This window comes from Hippopotamus amphibius, chromosome 1, assembly GCF_030028045.1.
Source record: "Hippopotamus amphibius kiboko isolate mHipAmp2 chromosome 1, mHipAmp2.hap2, whole genome shotgun sequence".
Classification (NCBI taxonomy): Eukaryota; Metazoa; Chordata; class Mammalia; order Artiodactyla; family Hippopotamidae; genus Hippopotamus; species Hippopotamus amphibius.
In genome coordinates this window covers 217722471-217728748 of record NC_080186.1, presented here as the reverse complement: position 1 = coordinate 217728748, position 6278 = coordinate 217722471, and positions in this window count along the sequence as shown.

Genomic DNA, 6278 nt, shown 5'->3' with positions numbered 1-6278 from the left:
TCACTTTCTTTGCCTTCTGTTTCTTAAATATGCCAGGCCTTCTTTAGTCGCAGGACTTCTTTTTTTTAAGGACTTTTATTGAGATATAATTGACATACAATAAACTGCATATAAAGTGTACAATTTGATTTTTTTTCTTATTGATAACGTATATATGGCAATCCCAATCTCCCAATTCATCCCACCCCAACCAAACCCCCATCTCCCCTGCCCCTGGTGTCCATTTTTGTTCTCTACATCTGTGTCTCTATTTCTGCCTTGCAAACCGGTTGATCTGTACCATATTTCTAGATTCCATGTATATGCGTTAATATACGATATTTGTTTTTCTCTTTCTGACTCACTTCACTCTGTATGACAGTCTAGCTCCATCCATGTCTCTACAGATGTCCCAATTTCGTTCCATTTTTATGGCTGAGTAATATTCCATTGTATATATGTACCACATCTTCTTTATCCATTCGTCTGTTGATGGGCATTTAGGTTGCTTCCATGTCCTGGCTATTGTAAACAGTGCTGCAATGAACATTGGAGTGCATGTGTCTTTTTGAATTATGGTGTTCTCTGGGTGTACGCCCAGTAGTGGGATTGCTGGGTTCCCAGGACTTTCTCACATGGTAATGCTCCTACCTGGAGTGGCTGTCCTCACCTCTTCTGTATAGCTAATTTTGCTAATTCCAACTCATCTTCAGGTTCAGTGTTACCTCCTCAGGAAAGCTGTCCTTAACCCCTGGCACCAAACTTGTTCCAACTTGTGAGAGGTGGCGTTTTGCAAGCTGTTTGTTAAACAGCCATGATCAGAAATTGAATTATGTAAACACAATTAAATAAATTATATTAAAAACAAAGGTAATAAACACTTGGAACTCATTATATCCTAATTTCTTATTACACTTACTATTATCTATGCTCTTGAGGCCATTATCTACATGGAAATAGAAAGAAATGGTCTGCTATTGTGCATCTTGTCCCAACTTTTCCTTCGCGACAGGGATAGCTTGCCTGTCACGGTGGGAGTGTTTTAGCAAAGCCTACACATTTGAGCAAAAGCAAAGGGTATGCTTTTTGGAGAGCAGGGGTTAACATGTACCAGCACACGGTCACCAAAGCTCCCATTACATGCTGACGTGGCACCCTGAACATTTTTGTGATGGTTCTTTCCACGCTTGCAATCTTTTAGCTTTTTATTTGAAATAGTGTGTTTCATGCCCGTGTTTCTCACAGGACTGTGAACTCTGTGAGGGAAGAACTGGGGTCCATAGTGTTCCCTATTGATCTCTGTATTTCCAGCACTAGCAGAGTTCTCGGCACATGGCAAATAACTGATAATTTTGTTGATAGATTGTTAACGAGGCCCAAGAGGCAAATTTTAGAATTTTAAACATAGATGGATGGATGGCGGGGATTCATCTAGAAAAGTATGAAATTTTCCATTTCACTGACTGGGCAATCTTGAGGATTTAAATATTGATGAACATTCAATTACATTCAAACAGGCTAAAGCATTTCTTTGATGTCTTTTTCATTAGAAGATAGCCAGTGATGGCCAAAGGCGATTTTCACCTGGCTCTCTGTACAGACATACAAAATGTGTGTACTGGTTTCCTAATGTGGTTTGTGGCTTCATAAATCCAACCTCCGTCTCTGTCTCCACATACTGTTCTTCCCTCATATTTTCTCACTCTTTTTTTTTTTAATAATTTTTGTATTTTGTTTATTTAAAAAAATTTTTTTGAGGGGGGCCTTTATTGCTGTACATAGGCTTTCTCTAGTTGTGGCGAGTGGGGGCAACTTTTCATTGTAGTGCACTGGCTTCTTATTGCAGTGGCTTCTCTTGTTGCAGAGCACAGGCTCTAGGTGCGCAAGCTTCAGTAGTTGTGGGCAGGCAGGCTCAGCAGTTGTGGCTCAGGCTCCGTTGCTGCACAGCATGTGGGATCTTCCCGGCATAGGGATTGAACCCATGTCCCCTGCATTTGCAGGCAGATTCTTAACCACTGCACCACCAGGGAAGCCCCTTTCATTGTCTTCTTGTAAGGACATCAGTCATATTGGATTAAGGGCCCATCCTATTCTAGCATGACCTCATCTTAACTAATTGCATCTGCAAAGACCCTATTTCCACATAAAGTCACATGCAGAGGAACTGAGAGTTAGGACCTCAATATATTTTTTGAAGACACAATTCACACAATAACACACTGCAAATGGCTCATTTCAAATAGTGCTTGCCCAGTGCGTTGCAACCAGCTGAACCCAAAGATGGCAGTTTGTCTGTGTCGCTTCGTGTGATCAGCCTGTGGGGTGCTTTAGTTCCTCTAGCTCCAGAATCCGCCTTCCCTATTAGAGGAAGGAGTTCATTAGAGGAAGGAGTTCCCAAGATGAACTCAAAATGACCCCAGGTCCAAATACAATCATTATGTTTTGTTTGAGGATTTAAATAAAACCACCCACAGGCCATCATTGCCAGGGATTGGAAGCTGGTATCAGGGCACAAAGGCACACTTTCCAGCCCTTGGCTGGAACACGTGAGAAGAGGGAGCCAATATTTGTACCAACTCTATGTAAGCATTAAAATGCCAAAAGTGATCAAGACCCTCGGGACGCTACCAGTGAAAGAGGTGGCTGTGGTGGAGTCACTCTTCCACAGAGACAGATTATATTTCTGCATCTCTCTGGGGATATTTACCTTCAGTAGCCTTGGTATAGATTTAGTGACTGTAGAGCTAGAAAGATCCAGAAAAGTATCCGTGCCATGCCTTTATTTTACAAAACCCAGAAGCCCAGAGAAGTGGAGAGGTAGCCTAGGGTCATCAGGTTGGAGAGTGACAGAGCCCAGGCCAGAATCTGGGTGGTGGCCCTCCTGATTGGCGGCTCAGCCCACTGCTCTGCTAGCAGCTTTGCAGCGTGAGGTCCATGGCTGCAATGACCAGAACCTTCTTCCCTCTGTCCAATCTTAAGGTTAAAAACTACGGAGAGTAGAGGAATACGGACAAGCTCTCTGATATCCAGGAAAGGACATGACTATTATGATTTCCTATTGAGAAGAGAATAACTTAAATAGTCTCTTTTTAGTCTGGTCAATACAGCCTATGATGGTTCATTAGTGGCTTTCTAGGAGAACAAACTATGTGAGCATATTCCCCCCTGCTCCTCTGCACTGCTCAGCATGTGGGATCTCAGTTCCCTGACCAGGGATTGAACCCGTGCCCCCTGCATTGGGAGCCTGCAGTCTTAACCACTGGACTGCCAGGGAAGTTGCTGCATGAGAGTATTAATGAGGAAGATTGAACTATTATCAGCAAAATATGATCATCTTTGCAATCAATGCAGAAAGTACTGGATTTAGAGTTCTGTGATCCAATTTCAGGTTACTTAGAGACAAGAAAAATTACACATTGTGAACTCTGAGCAGAACTATTATCATACTCTGTGCTAGAACTCCTAAATCCTAGAGGCCATGCAGCTCACACTCTACACTCCTGTGAAGGTAATTGACTGGAAGTGATTACCATAATTATGTGCTCTGATTTTTGAAAAAGACTCTGGAAAATTTCCAGTTAAACTTTGCAGATTCCACACTTGCTTTTATCTCCACTGTCTTCCAAAATCCCACTAAAATGATAGTAAAGGAGGAAAAATAGTCATAAACCAGGAGTTTCAAGAGAATGGAAATGGAGATAACTGAGACAAGATAAATCAAAAGAAAGAAGTTTGGGGGAGCTGGAGTATGTTAACTGACTTCTCAGACCAAGGAAAACAGAAACCAAAGCCTGCAGTGGGGGAAGCCTGCAAGAAAGAAACTCATTTGCTCAGAACCCTGAAAAGCCTTCGGAACCTAAAAGCAGGGGTGCAGAATAGGGCTGAAACTGGAAGATCGATTGAATACATGGGACCAGTGAGGCTCCTAGATTCCCTTCCTCACCCAGCACAGCCAGATAACTGCCTCTCTGCAACTTGGCAGGAAACTCAAGACTGACTGTGGCGAAACTGAATCAGAGAGGACCTGGCTTAGGGGACCCAACTAGGGCTGAGAAACCATATTGAAATAGGTGAAGGTCTGCAGGTGAAATGGGGGAGATCCCAGCCTCCTTCTCCTGCTTCACTCTTAGAACACCAGCAGCCAGACATATATAATCCATGCTAGAGACGAGAGGATTCTAATCCGGAGACTCTGACCCGCCCAAGGTGAATATTGACGAGTGTTTGTTAAGGCCTTGCTCCATCTCTCAGCAGTGGCTCTCAAACTTGGCTGCACACTGGAATCCTATGGAAACTTTAATATACACAGATACCTAGGTTCCACTTCCAGAGATCTAATGTAATTGGTCATAAGTACAGCCCAGGATCAGAACTTTTGTAAGTTTCCCAGGGGATTTTAATGCTCAGTCAAGAAAGAAACACCAATGAAAGCTATGGGTTGATAGCTTCTTCCAAGTGCTTCATTCCTGATCCTTTCAAAGAACCAACTCTTAGGTTTGATTTTCTCTATTCTTTGCCCATTTCCTACTTATTTCATTGATTTCTCATCTTATTTCCTTTCTTCTGCTCGCTTTGGGTTTAACTTGCCCTTCTTTTTCTAGTTTCTTAAGGTGGAAATAGAGAGCACTGATTTTAGACCTTTCTTTTTTCCTCAAAGAAGCATTTAATGCTATAAATTTACCTTAAAGCACTGCTATAGCTGTCCCACAAATGCTGATGTATGGGTTTTCATTTTCATTCTGTTCAAAATATTTCCAATTTCTTGTGTGATTTCTGCTTTGACTTCTCATTCAGAAATATGCTGCTTAATTTTCAACTATTTGGGGTTTTTTCCAGATATCTTTCTGTTATTGATTTTAAATTTAATTCTGTTGAGCAGAGAATATGCTTCATGTCATTTTAATCCTTTTAAATTCATTGAGACTTGTTTTATGGCCCAGAAGATGTTCTACTTTGGTGAATGTTCTATGTTCATTTGAGAAGAATATACACTCTGTGGTCAGGTGGAATGTTTCATCACGTCAATTAGGTCAATTTAGTTGAGAGTATTATAAAATTGTCTATACTCTGACTCATTTTCTGTCTACTTCATCTGTTTATTATTAAGAAGCATTAAAATCTTCAACAATAATTTTAACTTTGTCTACTTCTTGAAGTTCCAAAAGTTTTTTGTTTCATGTATTTTGAAGCTAGGTTATTATGTGCCTACATACTTGGAATTGTTATGTCTTCTTGACAAATTGTTCCCTTTATCATTATGAAATATGTCTTTTTGTCCCTGATACTATTCTTTGTTCGAAGGATATTATTTTATTTGAATATATGCCAATACAGCCACCCCAGCCTTCTTATGATGAATAATTGAGTGGCCTATCTTTTCCCATGATTTTACTTTAAACCTATTTGTTTTTATATTGTAAGTAAGTTTCTTATAGACAGCATATAGATGGGTTGTTTTATATGACTTAAAGATAATTTTGATGGCATGATACAACACAGTGACACTCAGATAGCTAAAAGGCAGAACTCTATTACTTACAAGTCCTAAGGAGAGCAGGCTGCCAGTCAGTGCCACACAGGGGCCTGCACCTAGGGTAAGAGCAAGCTGGAGCTATAGAAGACAGTTTACATATGGTGAGTGGCATGGGGTTAGCTAGGGTTTTCAGGTTCTCAGTGGGTTGACTACTTGAAGTAATTTCAAGAGCTCTGTGGCATAGGGGCTGTCCCAAGTTGTCCGGTGTCTGGCTACTGGTCAATTAGAACTGGTGTATGGTGACCAGGAGTGTGAAAGACCCTAAAAAGGAAGTGATTGGGGTGTGGATTTTATCAGCTGCTCAAGAAGGGGAACTGACTGGCCTCTAGCTAGGGCCTCAAGATTGGGTCAAGACAGCATTAAAAAAAAAAAAGTTATATGACATAGATTTTTCTCTCCTCCCCCCTTCCCCCAATCAAGTGTGATAATGTCTACATTTAATTGGTGTGTTTAATTTTCATGTAATTTGATTATTATTATTAGGTTTAAATCTATTATCTTGTCATCATTTCTTTTAAAGATTTTTTGATGTGGACCATTTTAAAAGTCTTTATTGAATTTGTTACAATATTGCTTCTGTTTTTATGTTTTGATTTTCTTGGCTGTGAGACATGTGGGATCTCAGTTCCCTGACCAGGGACCCATATCCTCTACATTGAAAGGTGAAGTCTTATCACTGGACCCCCAGGGAAGTCCCTTGTCATTTGTTTTCTATGTTGTTATTTGTTCCCTTTTCCCTCTTTTCTTGCCTCCTTTTAAATTAATT